Raw genomic sequence first — 17,146 nt, 5'->3', positions numbered from 1 at the left:
CAGTCAAGAGAATTTGTGTCAATTACCTTTAAAAATATTCTAATGGCAATATTTAATTTTACCTTTGTATGTTTGCCAAAAGAATCTCACCCAAGTGTTTTTAGGTGGCTAGTACCACTGGGATCAATTAAGTATTTAGCTGAAGACACAATATGAAACTGAAATGTGAATTGAGAACTCCTGATGATTACATAAAGCAGTTAAAGCAAAAATTCATAGTTACAAGAATATCATTTTTTTGTCTTTACTAAGGAGCTATAGGACTTTATGAGAAAATGTAATATGCATCTTGAGAGATAAGGTGAGAGACCAGAAAAAAAGAGATCAGGTCACTTATTCACAGCTCTTAGATTATATGCAAATGGAAAAGAATATTCTTACTTTTAAAGATAATGTTCAATTGTTTTTCTAATTACGAAAGCACTCACTACATGCCAAATTTATAAAATTTGAAAAATACAAGAATTAAAATCTTAAAATCCATAAACAACCACTGGCGCAGGGACTTTATTATGCAAATGTGTATGTGTATAAATAAATATAAGTATACAAAAAGGGGATTATCATTGTTTATATAAACCCATGCACTTTTCCAGTCCATCTCTAGTTATTTCCTTGGGATCCATTTTTAGAAGAAAAATTACTGAGTTGAAATACATTTATAGTATCTTTCTACCGAAAGCACAATTACTTTCCAAAAGGATTGTCTATGTATACTCCCACAAAATATGTATTTAACTTGCTAACACCAAATATTAAATATTTTTATATATTTAGATATATAAATATATAGATAGTATATACACATATATTTTTAAATGTATCATTATTGCTTTAATCTGTTTTTCTTTGATTACCAGTGAGATTGAGATTTTTTTTTCTTAATAGAGTAGTCATGGTTTCCTTATTGATTTATAATAATAGCTTTCTTAAAAAAATGTTTTTAACCGTGACAGCAATGCTTTTTATAAACTTTTTTTTTACATTTTGTCATTTTACTTACATTTTTTAAACAAATTTTCTTTTATAATTTATTCCACTGCATTTACTACATTGGCTTAAATTCATCCTCCTCTCAAAATTAGTTCAATACATAAATGTTCTTCTAGGATTTTATGGTTTTAATGTATCTAATATTTACTGTAATACATAGTAAAAGAATGAACCTCTAACTTTATTTTTTTCCTCCAAATTCTTGGTCTGGTCTCCCAACCAAATCATCCTTTATCCAAAACTTTATTTTTAAATCATGAATTGTCATTTAAAATATGAGGAAATTTGGGTGCCTGAAGGGCTCAGTCTCTAGAGTGACAGACTCTTGATCTTGACTCAGGTCTTGATCTCCAGTTGTGAGTTCAGGTTCCATGCCCAGCATGGAGCCTACTCAAACAAACAAACAAACAAACAGAGAAAAATGACATGAGGAACTTTTCCAGAACCCTCTATTCTATAATTGTCTTATTTGTCTATTCTTGTTTTGGTTCCATGCTTTTACTTGCGTCCTTTCCCTTAAGAGAGATAGAGTGTCATTAATCACCCTTTTCAAAAAAATAAATCTTGGACATTTTCACATGTTTAGTCTTCTAGATAAACTTTACAATAATTTGTTCAAGCTCCTAAAGGCAGCCATGTTGGTCTTGTGACTAAGAATGCATTAGATCTGTAAATTCATTTGGAAATAACTGTCAACTTTATCATAGTCAATCTTTCCATCCAGAAGCAAAGTAAATTTTCATGTTTCCCTAATGTTCTAGTAAAAATTTTTATTATTATTATTGATTCATTCTTTTCCCCCTTACATTTTCTTTGTTTTTCGGGTTTTTGTTTTTCATTTTGGGTGACTTTTTTTTTTTTTTCTGGCTTTTCCTGCCAAATAGGAAAGCTATTTTGGGGACAGTTATCCTGCAAATTATTCATTGTTTTTCCATTACCTAGCCACTTTGTGGAAATTTCCTATACTAAATGTTTCAAAGTTGATTCCCTTATATTTTTTTAGATATACATCATCATAAATAATAATAAGTTGGTCTTTTCTTTTTTTCCAAGTTGTACTTCCCATTTCTACTTCAAGCAGAATAGCACTAAATAATGAATTATAGAAGCATCTTTGTCTTATTCCTGATTTTGCCTCTTTTGTTCCATTGTTCAATTTTACCTTGAATCTTGGTTTTGGATGGAATTCTTTATCATTCAGGGTTTCTATGGAATTAGGACTGAAAGTAAGATAAGACAGCATGTAGTGGAAGCAATATTCACTTTATGATAGTGTCTAACCACACCATCTGATTGATATCAGTCTTCATGGTAAAAAATCTGTATCTTTTATGTAATTGAAGTTAACCATATAAAACATGCCTGAAGGATAGGATAGGAAGGAAGAAAAGTTGAACAACAGAAATCCAATTTCAAGGAGAAACAGTGGGGCTTCTGAGATTAAAGAAACTCACAAAGAAGGAGAACTTTGACACGGTGGCTAGATTTAATAACAGTCTCTGAAAAAGGGAAATGGGTCCACTACGAAATGAAACTATTCTTGAATAAAGTATTAGTTCATTTGTTTTCTTTCTTCTTTATAACAAAGGCATTTTAAGATTATGAATATGCCTCATTGTATAGCTTTTGTTGTATACCATAGTCATAGTAGTATTTTTATTTCTTTGGCAAATTTTCCATTTTCTCTTTGACCCAGAAGGTAAAGCATTTCATCAATTATAATTGCACATTTAACATCTCTCAGGTTGAGATGTGTCCAGTAATCAAAGGTGTCTTAGTTTCACAAAATATGGTATTTAATTTCCAGAACAACTGATCATTTTGTTTAATCTTTTGTTATTAGTTTTTAGTTTTATGGCATTAAAATCAGACAATATGGCCTCTTCACTTTCTACATGGGAAGAATTTATTGAGATGCTCTTTATAGCACAATATAATCAATTTCAACTTTTCTATTCTAATTTTTTGTCTATATATTAGCTTTGTCAAAAGCTTTAAAAAAATGTGTTTTTGCCCATTGTTCTACATACTTCTAGTATTTTTTACTTTATATACTGATTTTTATTCCTATTATAATATGTACATAACTCAGTTTTTGTAGGTTTATGATTTCTTTCTCCATAGTGTGGGTTGTGCTTTTCATCAATTTAAAATGACCCAAACCCCCATTTTGATTCTTTATCCTGCTCAATAGTTTTTGTGGTGTTTGTAGATTCCAGCCAGATTCTGACAATAAGATGACTATTAAGTCTTACTTTTTAGTGTTGTTAAAGAAGTTTCATTTTATTTTGGGTCTCTGGATACATGTTTTTCTTGGGCATTTAGAAGAGGCTAAGTCAGTTTGTTTTGGTTTTTTTAAGATTTTATTTATTTATTATTAGAGAGAGATTGAGAGTGGGGGTGCAGAAGAAGAGGAAGTGGAAAGAAGTGGAATCCCCACTGAGCGTGGAGCCCCACACAGGGCTCTATCTCACAACCCTGAGATCATGACCTGAGCCAAAATCAAGAATCTAACACTTAACAGATTGAGCCGCCCAGGCACCCCAATCAGGTTTAATTCAAAACAGAAACCATCCCAGAACAAAAATATTTACTGGATGCCCACAGTCTACAAATCTGTGCTGAGCACTTTACATGCATTAACTCATTTAAACATCATGATAACTTTACTATATGGACAGGCCCACTTCTAATAACTGTAGGTGGGGTCTGGAGTATAAATGAAGGGATCTTTCTTCCCCACACCCAACTCTCTCTATGCCAACGGCATCTCACACATGCATATGGACACTGAAGCCCCCCACCATGTCCTAGCTCCACCTATTTCCACCCACCTCTGCCGATCCCTTCCCTTGATAGCAGCATTATAGCCCCATTGTCAACCCTAAGACGACAGACCTGAGAAAGAGTCCTATAATTGCATGAAGACAGGCCCTGCTGTTTGAGTCCAGAATTCTGGGGTCCAGCTACCCAGAATATGAGGAGGCACCGGTTCAGGGAGAGTGACCATATCCTGTTGGACCCACGGACTCCCGGTCAAATGGTGATGCGGTCAGAGAAAGGGCAGAGCAAGGCCCTCTAAGGTGGGGAGGGGCAATGTGCCGGAATAAGACCTGGATGCTCAGGTCTGTGGGTTGTATTAGAAATAGATACTGGCCCCTGCAAGTGACAGAGACTGGTCTCAAACCTATACCTGTCCAATCCCAAGCCCATCCTTTCCATCTTTATCACTTATCTCTAATTTATGTACATTATAGAGATACACTAGTTTCAAACAATGGGCTATGGTGTTCTGGAAAGGCCTTTGAGCTTCTTGAAGTTAAGAAAAACAGAAGTTAAAGTATAGAAAACTCCTCAGAATGGTTGCATTATTTTGCTGAGGAAGAAAACTGAGCTACAGAATCTATTTTTCATAGCATTGGATTGATTTAACCCCATTCAGATATCCCCCAGGAACATAGATTTTGGAGGGACTCAGAAGTGTCTCCACTACCTTCTGTGTCAGAAAGCATGACCGGAAATAAGTACGCAAGGGCACTGCCACGCAACACTTCCTCGCAAATCTCCAGGGTGCCCAGGAGGAACAGGAATTCCTTGTCCCAGGGGGCCAATTTCTCACAAGAAAAAAAAAAAAAAGATTTTAAATAGGTTTGCCTACTGCGTCTCACGAGGGAGCCTGGCACGGAGCTAATGGGCTCCGGCAGGACCTTCGGAGCCTGAAAGATGTACCATAATTTCTCTTTTGTGACGGACAGCAGTTCCCTGGGGTGTCACGCGGCATTTTACATGTAACGATGAATGGTTCATTAGCTCATTCCTCATCCTCAAAGCCGTGCATAAACTGGATTCCTTCTTTAGCCTGTGTTCCTTTAGCCTTTTCCCTCTTTTCGTCAATAAGCCAGTTTTTTCTTTCATTTTCAGTTCAGACGCCTTTAATTAAAAAAGTCACTCTGTACCTTTGCCATTCTACCGTCACCACCATTTTTTCACTCCCTTTGTTTCACAAAGCCATTTTCCTTTTTGTGGGTTCTTTCCTCTCAATTTATTCCGAAAATATTCCTCATTTCTACTAACCTTCATGAGGGCAATGTGTGTCACTCGCAGTTGACCCGACCTTTTCACTGCGGTCATCTTTTCCACTCCACCTACCTTAGGACCGAACGACACTTTATAACACATAAAGTATGTTATAAATTTTAGCTGGAGGCAAGTGAAGATTGTGATAAAAGCTGGAGGTCGACCTTTGCTTGTTTTAGCTTCGATAGTCAGGAGGAGCGGAGGAGCTCAGGGTCCGTGTGCTCACATCAGGCATCCACTAAAGTCTGCAGAGCCTGAAACAGCAGCTCCAGGAGCCCAGCACACCTTTGAGGAGAGCCAAAGACAGGTTAAGGGGATCAGACAGAAGGGAGGAGGGTAAAACCATCAATGAGAGAGCTGCTTTTGTTTATGTCTACTTACCAGATATACAAATTACTAATGATGAGCAGCTCTACAAGCAAATCTTTTAATGATGCCTTTTTCTAGCTACCACTGATGACAGCAGCACTGGCAGTGCTCCCGGGATGGCACATGTGTGGGCTCCTCTATCTGACACTGCGCAGTGGATGTCACCGGCTAGCTGATGTAGTCAACCTTTTTTTCAATTTAGGAAATTATCATTTAATCAGACACAGTTTGTTCCATTCTGAATGGTTTAATTTTGCCATCGGTTGATTTAATGGATTCAAGGAACCCAGGACATCAAAACCCATGTGATTTAAAATCGCTTACTTGTAAAGATATTCAAAAGCCTCACTTAGATTTACCTACTCTGAACATTTAAAACAAAGAAAAATGAAACTTAAGTTTACAAAGTTGATGCATAGACATTTTTTGATAAAAATGTTATTTCTGCAATTACTTTCACCTGAGTTTTTTCCCCATTTAACTGTGCACAGATTCCTTAATATTTTTAATATAAGAGAATTTAGTAATCATAGATTTGCAGTGTTTTTCCTTTTTAAAAAAGTCATTATAATCCAAAATAATCCAGGGGAAAAAAAAACCACCAACAAATAAAATTAAATTATTTTCTTAAAGATCAATGTTACTTCTCTGACGTGTTTAACAATTAATGTAACATGTTTTACAGTTCAGATTCATTATATTAAGTAGAGGATTTGGAGTCTTTTAAAATTATTCTTTGTTCACTCTTACTAGGGAGAACTGTCATTTTCTTCCCCAAATATCATTAGAGTTTAAAGTTCATGGATTCAGACAGGTTTTTCTCCATTTGAGAGAAGTGATATTATATTCTTTATCATCTATATTTAGTGCTACCTGGTTAGTGGATGGTCAGTAAGTATTTTTTAATCAGTAAAATTTTAAATCAACTTTAATCTCTCAAAATTTGCCACTTGTGAATATCAGACTAAGGAAGCAAAAATAAAACTCCATTCTCCCTATGACTATGTAAATCTAGATATCTGGTACCACCAAAATATATCTAACATCTTAAATGCCTAACTTGTTGTTAAAGCATAACTGAGACATACCAAGGGAATATAATAGGTGGCAAAAATAAAGTCTCACTAATATGGGCCGATTAAGTTGCTGACCAGCTTGACTTAATAAAACGACTAATTCTTTTTCATGGGTGATAGAAAGTATGGAGCTGAAGAAAGATCCTGAGGTCATGGAGGTAATCACAGAGAGATCTAGAAGTGGACCTGCAAAAGGATTTCCAAGAACTTTGGAGACCCATGTCAGTGATGGCAACGAAACTCAAATTGTAGAGTGGCGTATGTGCAATTAAATATTAAGAAATTGGCAATTGTAATAATTTAACAAATGCTTTTTTATTTCATGACAAAAATAATATCCAGTTAGTTGCCTGAAGGCAGCCATTTCTATATGATATTTTACCATGACTTTATTTTTAATTTATTCTTCTATTTTCAGTCAATTTGGGGAATATTATAATATTTTTCCCAATCAGAAGACTCTACTTTGGCTTACTTTAAACTACTCATGGTTACAAACATAATAATCAGCAGATTGACTCTTATTACCAAGACTTTATGCCTCTTGTAAGGTTAACCTTATCCATAATTTGCTAGTACATTACTTTTTTCAGTGAAAGTATAATTTTATCTTTGCATTTACAGGCATTCACTATAAAAGTCAAAAGTAGACATTGATATGTTAAGTATGCAGATAATCATCTTTCTGGGCATGGCAACAAGAGATTATAGTTCACAGCTTTAACATAAATTTAAACTTTTTATAGCATTGCTATACTAATGTACTAACACTGACAAATAAATGTTTGTTGACTTGAACTCTATGACTACATTGTTTTTTTTGTTTGCTTATTTGTTTTTGTCTTTTTGTTGCTGTAATGGTGGTCGTAAGGAACATCATATATATTTTGCTCACTACTTTAATAATGGTGTAAATTAGGGGAAATTTTTTAATCTTTTTAAAAGATGATCAACAGAACAATATTGGTCTCCTGAATTTCAGTCTCACTATTCTTTTTAAAGTTTATATACAAACTAAATTCCTCTCATAAAGGATTTATTATTCTATTTATGAAACTATTCCACAATAGCCCCATAAAATAAAAAGAGAAGTATCCTTATTTTAGACAAGAGGAGTTTAAAGAAAATAAAATGCAATAAGTACTACTATGCCCCAGTCTGCTATTGTCTGTAAGCCACAATTATAAACAGACAGCATTTTCCCTGTTACCCACCCAGAGGCCCTAAAGGAACATTCCAATATTCTTCCCTGTCATCTGTTGCAGTCTGAACAAATCTCAGAACAGTACCAGAGCTGAAGATCCTCTTCTTTGTGGGGGGGAAAAAAGTGGAAGAACTCAAACCATTTTCTAATCCTTTTTAAAAACTCAAATGCTACCATTCAAATCTACCACCACCACTCTACAGATATCCAGAGGTATTTCCCTGCTAATAGGCAGATTATTAAAACCATTAGAAATCTACAAACATGTGAATGGTATGTTTTCATTTCACTCAGGGATGTCTCAAACATCCTCTTTCCTTGGTCATTTCCCACTTTCCTAGGCTTAACCAGGAAACCCACCAAATGGCAAGTTATCTGGCAAACTGTTTATCCTGTCTGCTAATAAAGCTGACTAACCATATCCATTGCTCTTTTAAAAGCATGGAGAGATATGTACACATACATATGTATGTATACACATAGAGATATGTACCATATCCTCAAAATTATTCATTGGTAAATTTTGCATGTCTCGTTCGATTTTTTTGAGAGAAATATACTTAACCGGGAAAACACAAATAACAAAAACTGAAGATCATTTTTCTCTGTGACATCCCTATACACAATATTTATGAAAACAATCATTCTTACAGCATAGAAACAAGGCAATTAGGAACCTCGGAGTTGCCCTGGGTCCTTCTACACATTTGCATGACTGTGAAGTTTTTCACTACTTTGTCTATAAAATGGAACCGGTAATACTTACTCACTCTGCACTTTACATGTTTAACTTCCTTTGCGGTGAAGGCTGACATACATATTTCCACACTGTGTAGCAAAGATAGTCCCTCTATGGAAACCAGTCACAATAACTTCTCAGGTATAGCCCACCACTACAAATCTTTGAAACAAGAAATGGACCAGACCACTTGAAATGAAGCAGAAAGGTGGCATTCATTTTAAGCCACCATACCTGGCAGGCCAAGAGTTAAAAACAGTATGGTCATTAGCATTAAGAATTGCCTACAGTAAAAATTTAGGGTTGCATGGGTTGGAAGGTAGGAGCTGGGTAAGAGACGACATTTTCCTCCTCAGGTTGAGGGCTAGGAAACTCTGAAATTTTTGAACTTAATAAATGTATTAATAAGCTTCAAAAAGAATCTCAAAATGTTTCTATACCTGTACAGCACAGTATTCACATCCAGAGTGAAACTGAAAGTTTCAAAACAAAAACTTCTAACCCATTCTATAATGCTAGCAGATATGCCTGGGAATTTGAAATCAAAAGAATTCGAGAATGATTATGAAGGATACAAAATCACAAATTCTTTCACTTAGTCCAGGAAGCAAGTAAAGTCATGGGTATTTCCCCTAATTTTTAAAATAAAAAAAAAAATGAGTTAGCTTTTAGTGATTAAGCACATTCCCTATCATATGGTTTATTTCACTTGTTACCTAGAATAATTGGGGCCTTCTGGAAAACTGCCCTCTGAGAAATTCAATAGTCCATTTGATTAATATTTTAATGTAAGACTATACACTCAAGTCAGTTTAATAGTATATTAATATACTTAAATATGGTATACTAAAATCCTGAAGTAATCTCCTATTCCTCTGAAATACATGGTTATTAAACAGGAGTGAGTTAAATATGTACAAATGAATTTTAAAATATACCACTTGTTTTTAAGTTTATGAAAAAAAAAGACACTTTTGCAAACAGGATCCACTGGGCTGCTTTCTATAACCCCCAATCTCCCCACCCCCACCTATTCCACCCCAGGCCTGAGCTATACTAAAATTTTGCAAAGCCTTGCATTGTTCTCCCTGACACCAGATGAACCGACACAAAAAGCAACTGCCCGCTCCAAAGCAACCCGGTGATCAGCCCGGTGCCATCTAATCAAGGGCAAAAGGTCACTTCCGAACAACGGGGCAATAAAAGATTATTTCTAGGGACAAAACAGAGAGGCCCAGAGGTGGGGGGTAGAAAGTGGGAAGGAGCTGGGAAGGAAGGAGGGCAAAAGGGCTCTCGTCTGTGGGAGGAAGTGCATTGACTCAAGGCAGCAGACGGGAACCATCTGGCTCCTTCTGAGGTCTGTTCTTAAGACAAGAGAGAAAGCCCCCTTTAAAGGGGCCAGTGACTCTGGGCTGTGCAATTCAAATTTTTTAATAATATAAAACCAGCTTTCCCAGGCATAGAAAAATGAGAGAGAGAGAGAGAAGAAATCTCTTTCCAATAGGAGATGCCTTCACAAATGCTAACAGGAGGATGCATTGCTTTTCAGTAAATAAATTCTCTTGATAAGTACTGAGTAGATGATCCAGCAAATAGCATTTAAGTATTATTTAAAATTAACCTTGAGGTAAAATACACACACAGACACGCATAATTTTTAAAAAGAATATAAAATCCTCTTTTAATGATACAGTAGTACTAACTTCTTCCTCTGTCCTCCTTCTACCTTACCCCTCCCCTCCCCCACCCATCCCAGTCCTCTTCCTTCAGTACTCTTCTCACTGGTTCTTAGGGAAGCACCTTGGAATGCGTACAAGGTAAGTCGAGGGCCCTATTACATTCAGCCTAGATGACTTGGTCTGGGGAAAGCTAGAATTACAGACAGTGTATCCTATTTTTCCCACCCCCTACCCCCAACAAAAGAGTCAGTACCAAGTAAACTATGTCCTCAATTTTCTCATTTGTGATTTATTTATTTTTTATTTTTTTATTTTTATTTTTTATTTTTTACCACTGAGTAATTACCAACTGAAATAGAAAGTGCCCAGGCTGAGAGACCACTGCTGGCTGTGTGGCTGCAAACATGAGATCCTAATTACAGTAATTCAAAATCCACAGGACAGGAAGCCCAATCATTTTCAGACTTTTTCTTCTTCTTCTTCTTTTTCTTCTTCTTCTTCTTTTTTTCTGGAGGAGTACAACATGGCTAACAGACCGGCTGATCTGAGACAGTTCAGGGTAGGCCACGGTATGGTATTCATGTTTCTAAATATGAACTTCTTTTAAAAATGGCTGTGTCCAAGAATTGGGATTTGGAATCAATGTCTGCCGACCACTCCAGCAGCACGGCTAGAAAGGAAATAGGCCTTTAAATATCTTCTCCTAGGTCAACGAAACCTTTGTCCCAATAGAACATACTGAGAAACTATTCTACAGAGGAAATTTCGTATAAGTAGGAAACAGAAACGTAGATAAAATAGAAACGTGCTTTTTGACATCCTCATAGTCATGAGAAAAATATTGATATAACAATATAAGAAATTATAACACAAAGATATATTAAGATTTCCTCTCATGAAGAATACCGTAGGTGAATTTAAATGCCATATTATACATAAACAAGTAATAATAATAATGGTGGTGGTGGTGGTCAATATTGATTAAATGTCTACTACACATCAATCACTGAGTAGTAGATATAATGGGATTGCCACAGAAAAGTACCCACAATCCATTTCCTCAAGGAGTTTATCATCTCGATGTGGTGGGATAAACCCACTTGGAAAACACGCGAAAGAATATATAGATGAGCCCAATACTAATTGTTCCTTAATGCTTAAGGGATACAGGAATACAATATGCTCTGGATTAGGTAGAGTTCCTTTGGGAAAAGATTTTAATGGTGAGATGAATTTCAAACAGAATTTTAAAGAAGGGTAGACATGCTTTGGCAGCGTAAAGAAGACATTGTCTTTCTAGCCAAGGAAGTTTAAAGGTGGGATGAGGAAAATCTGAGTCTGGTCAACTGGATTTGATGTTCTGACCTGAAGAGATATAATAGATAAAGACAGTTTAGAGAGCAAGGCCTGCTGGAGAGGGAGGGCACACAAAAGGTTATAGTTTAAAAATCATGTGCTTCAAATGTAAATCAAAACCACAAGACACTCCTTAAGATGGATACTATTTTTAAAATATAACAAGTGTTGGTGAGGATGTGGAGAAATTGAAACTCTTGTGCTCTGTTGGTGGGAATGTAAAATGGTGCAGCACTAAAGAAAAAAGCATGGTGGTTCCTCAAAAAATTCAACATAGAATAATCTTCTGATCCAGCTTCCGGGTAGACACCCAAAGAAATTGAAAGTGGGCACTCAAAACAGAACACTGTATGTTCATGTTTGAAGCAGCATTATTCACAATAACCAAAAGGTGGAAAACAACTCAAATGTCCATCCACAGAAAAATGGATAAACAAAATGTGGTACAAACATACAATGGGATATTATCCAGTCTTAAAAGGGAAGGAAATTCTGACACCTGCTACAACACCCATGGATTTTGAAGACATTATGCTATGTGAAATAAGCCAGACACAAAAGGACATATACTGTATAATTCCCACTATATGAAATACCTAGAGTAGACAAATGCATAGAGGCAGAAAGTAGAATAATAGCTAGGGGCTGGGTAAGAGGGTAATGGGGAGTTATGATTTAATGGGTATATGGTGTTGGTTTGAAATGATGAAAAAATTCGGGAAATGGAGAGCAGTGATGATTGCACAACAAAGTAAATGTACTTAGCCACTAGATGGTACAGTTAAAAAATGATTAAAATGGTAAGTTGTATGTTATGTATATTTAATTACAATAAAAAGAATGCATTAAGATAAAATTTTAAAAAGAAGAAAAGATGAGCTTCAAAGTCAATGAGGCTAACTTTAACAACCATCTCTGCCACTGAATAGCCATGTGACCATGGGCAAGGTCCTTGCTCCTTGAGGTCCGAATTCCTCAACTATGGAATAGAGATAAATGACACTCACAATGTAAGTTTCTAAATACAAGAAATAACATAAAGTGCCTAACACCACTGAGAGTATGAATTAACTAAAACTCTACGTTGCAAGAAATGGAACCACAAATGACCGACCTTTGGGAATTTATTGGCCTATTGAGGCAAACTATGAGAGGGTCAAGGCCAGATGCTGGCACTAGGGACGACTGGAACAAAGCTGCCTTTCAATAATATCAAGTTCTTTTAATCTGACCTGTCATTTCTGCATAGTAGTTTTTCTGACTGCTAGAGAATATTACTAATGGGATTTTAGGCACACATTCCTATCCTTTCACAACTGGATAAAAAAAGAGCTCTTCCTTTGCTGCTGTTTGAAAAAATAATGGGGAAAGATTCTGATTAGACTTGGTCAAATGCTGAACCCCTCGCCCAATCACTGTGGCTGGGCTAGGAAAGTGAAAAAACCCCCGTGAAAAGCCCAAGGTAAGGAGGGAGGATGGAGATAGCTACGAGGAGGGTAGATGTGAACCAAGTAGCCATCTTACTGGGTGACTATAATAGCCAATTTAGGAAATAATAATATAGATTTTGTATACAAGATAAACAGGAACCATCCTAGATATTTGATCAGAGAAATTCTCATTTTATCTAAGAAATATGCATTTCATGTAGTTTTTAACTAATTAATTCAGTCACTCATTATTAATACTCATTAGTCACTCATTATTAACACTAAGTTACTACATACAGGATAATTTTCTGAATAACTGAAATTTAGTCTCCTAAGTATAACATTTTTATTTTGAACTTTATCTAAAATATATTTTTGTGACAAAATATAAAGACAACTTTCTTATATATTCAAGTTCATTTATCATGAAAATAAAATATCATACTGTATTGCAATATACCAATACTCTCAAGAAAAATTTTGGTGCTCAGAACTGCTCAAAGCCTTCACTCCAAGGTTCAGAGAGCATCTTTAGGTCAACATTTGTTACTTTTCTTGCTACTATTCTCATTTTTCTGCTGCAAAAAAACAAAAGAACAAAACAAAACAAATTAAAAAAAAAAAAAAAACCCAACCCTTTCATCCTTCATCTTCTTCTAATTGCTGAGTATTGAACATCCAGACAATTAATGACTTAGTGAAATAAGACTTCCAGGTGTATTTTATAGGGAAAAAAGTGATTGGCTTTGATCCAAAGAATTATTATAGGCGTTCAAGAATTTGTTCTTCAGGTTTACAAAAGTGTTTTGGAAAACTGGAAGCCAACCTTTGACCGAAATCCAGGTACTTCAAAATATTGAGTCAAGACATATTAAATTTTATGGTGGAATCAAAGACGGCTGAGACACAGAAGTTTCTAACCAAGTCATTAAAACACTAACGAATATTAACTAAAAGGAGAATATCATCAAGTTTAAACTGCTTGGTTCAGATATATACTAGAAACTCAGAAGAAATATGTTAGAATATTTGCAAGGCAAATTTATTTGACCCATAATGTATTGGTTGTTGAATTTCTCAACTAGATATTCTGAAGAAGTATTAACCAGATTAAGACAATCTTGACTGTTATTAAAGTGACTGACAAAGTAGCTACTGACACAGTAATCCTTACTGATACTTAGTGATTTCCAGAATTTCCCTTCAAGGTGACTTTGACTTTGCTCTTGACCAAAGTGTTGATGGTTGTGGCGACAACGATGTGTTCAAGGGGGAAACAGCCCAGAAGGAGCATGGAGAACATGTATGCTCTTTTTACTTACTTCACAATCTTCAGAAAGGCTTGTGATATTATCGTCTCTCACCCAAAAACTTAAAGTGCATGACCTAGTATTTTCAGTAGCAAATGCTCAAATACTTAAAGAATTTAATCAAATTTGTAATTGCACATTCCTAAAAGAGGAAATGAGTGCTGAAGGGAAGATTAGGGAGGACAGGAAAAATCCAAAAGAGTTCTCTTCCTTGTTTTCTCCTTCCGAAAGTCTGGTAGGCATAGAAAATATTATTTTCCTCATGTGATTAGAAGGAGAAATAAGCGATAAAACATCAAGAGTAACCGCAAGCAAAAAGAATGCAGTTCTTACATACACTCACTGCCTCCCATTCTAGGAGGGCGGACGCACAGATAAAGCCTGTGCCCCTGCCAAGCTCTGCCAAGGCGTTAAGTCTCTCCAGCTATGTAAACTGCAGAGAGTTTGCAAAGGAACAAATCCAGGACATAACCCCCTTGAAAACAACAAAAGGGATACTTGTCCAGACATTCACATTGCATCACGCCACTTCACAACTTGTAATGAGTCTAGAAAAAGAGGCATGGTTTTGGCATGGCCAGTCCTGCAATTCTCATTCCATAAGACAAAGCAAGCACATCATCATTTTCTGGTCTACATTTTATCTGCTTGAATCCACCTAGTGAGACATTGACAAAACTGTCAGGTCAAACTAAGCCAAATCAAAGTGGGAATTTTTGCTATAAACTGTAAAACTTACTAGCAATCAATCAAGGCCTGATATACTTATTTTAGGGGTTTATCTAAGCAACTTTTCCTTTCCTCCCCCTGTGTATCTCACTGGTAATTGGCTTCTAATACAGAGAGTTTGAGGGAATTTTGTTATGTTTTCTGTGTATATGGGTTTGGGGGTATGTTTTCTGTATACAGTTCACACTACTCTAAATGCTTGAGTTGTAAACTATACTACTGCACAAGTACTTAAACCCAAACCTCATACAGTGAAGAATTTAGCAGATAAAAACTCAGATAGGGACAGATGGAAAGATAGGCAGACAAACAGACAGACAGGAAGCTGATCAATGTGCCTTTTTCCACCATGAGATTTGGGGTATAATCATCTACTCCTAAGTCTGCCATCCTTACCCAACAGACCAAATATTTACAACCTGTACATTTAAAATAGCTACTATTTGGAAAGGGCCATATCTGACATTCACAAAGTTAATTAAGTAATATCTAAAGTGTCAAAACATGTCCCTTTCATGAATTTTTTCCCCCTGGCATTTTTGAGTTTCTCAACATTTTGCCAGATTTAACATAATTTTAGCTTCAGGTTTGTGTAAATTTGGACTCAAATTCTTCTGTTCTTGGTAAACTTGGGAAAGCTTCCCACACTGCCAATATTTGCAATGTAAAATAGTAAAGGCCACAGCAATGTATAAGATTTTTAAAAACTCAGTATAAGCTTTATGGTGAACTATCATTCTTATTTCCTAAAATCTGTTATTCAAAAGATTAGAGGAGAATTAAGATGACTAAAGTCATGGTGCCTGTGGCTCAGTCAGTTAAACACCTGATTCTTGGTTTTGGCTCAGGTCATGATCTCAGGGTCGTGAGATCAAGCCTCGCATGTGGGTTCACATTCAGCAGTGGAGTCTGCTTAAGATTCTCCCTCTCCCTCTGCCTCTTCCCACCACACTCTCTCTTTCTCTCTCAAATAAATAAATAAATCTTAAAAAAAAAAAGAAGAAGAAGAAGAAGAAGGCTGAAGTCACAACTTCTTGCCCCATGCTTCTTTTTCCTACCTTCATCTCTTTGGTCTAACTACTTATGCTGATGAAAGTATGGGAGGAAATATACATTATTCACTGTCTTAGTACATCAGCAATACAAAAAACATGCAGCTCAACAATCCTTTTCCTGCTGAAAAGTGAAGAAGAGTGTTTAGCATGGCAAAGATTAGTTATATATGGCCCAGAGCCACTCTTGAGGGGCTTATTCACTAGTTGAAGAGGTAGAACTAACCTATAGTAAACATTATGTTGCCACTGAAGGCAATCCATTTGCTTTGAAAGTCAAGAGCATTGGTAGGGCTGACAACTTCTCCTGAAAGTTGAGGAGCTACCTAATGGAGGTTTAATATAAAGACATTGCCTAACTCTACACACAGGTAAGTCACTAAAGTGCCTGCAGACCAAGGAATCCTTATCATAATGTTGGAAGGATTACCTTCTATCTAGAAGCCATAATGCATTAGTCAGCTAGGGCTGTCATAGCAAAATACCACAGACTGGGTGGTTTAAACCACAGAAATTTATGTTCTTACAGTTTTAGAGGCTTGAAGTCCAAGACCAAGGTGCTGGCAAGATTGGTTCCTGGTGAGTCCTCTCTTCCTGGTTAGTGGATGGCCACCTTCTCACCGTATCCTCACATGGCCTTCCCTCTGTGCTGGCTGAGAGAGAGAGAGAGAGACTCTCTTATGTCTCTTTCTCTTCACATCAGAACTTCACACCAGAACTACTGGATTACGAGGCTTCATCCTTATGACTTCACTTAACTTTTATTGCCTCCTTATTGCCCTATCTCCAAATAGTCATACTACAAGTCAGGGCTTCAACATATGAATTTTGGGGAATACAATTTGGTCCATAAAACACCTTAAGTTGAGAGAGTTATGGAAGACTAAGACTACCAGAAGATTATGATACTTAAGCCACAAAATCTAGGCTCTTGTGAGTTTCCTTGGGGGGAAAAATCAGTTTTCAGTGAAATATGCTTCAGTTTTATAACTCTAGCTTTTACCAAAGTTTCTCACATGAACTATTTCTCTCTTTTTTGAGGATACTTTCTATTTCCAATATTCAATTCCTCCTACCTAAGCTCTGTGTAAGATGTGTCTTTTAGAATTTAGTGCCAGGGGCAAAAGCTGTC

General features: G+C 36.1%; 1 protein-coding gene across 2 annotated transcripts in view; it reads right to left on the bottom strand.

Annotated features, from left to right (window-relative positions):
* Nucleotides 1-842: 842 nt before the first annotated feature.
* The window catches only part of SPRY1 (sprouty RTK signaling antagonist 1), a 52,299-nt gene continuing 35,995 nt past the window's right edge, over nt 843-17,146 (bottom strand). The window contains exons 3-4 of one of the 2 annotated variants that reach the window (XR_008958623.1): nt 16,542-16,667; nt 843-10,807 (exon numbers count right to left, since the gene is read on the bottom strand). The gene's annotated coding sequence lies outside the window, so the exon portion shown is untranslated. Of the gene's footprint in view, nt 16,668-17,146 lie in introns of both variants that reach the window. The other variant, XR_008958622.1, reaches the window with a different exon arrangement.

This window comes from Ursus arctos, unplaced genomic scaffold, assembly GCF_023065955.2.
Source record: "Ursus arctos isolate Adak ecotype North America unplaced genomic scaffold, UrsArc2.0 scaffold_11, whole genome shotgun sequence".
Taxonomy (NCBI): domain Eukaryota; kingdom Metazoa; phylum Chordata; class Mammalia; order Carnivora; family Ursidae; genus Ursus; species Ursus arctos.
The sequence above is the reverse complement of the archived record's forward strand: the minus strand, read 5'-3'. Positions and strand labels throughout refer to the sequence as shown.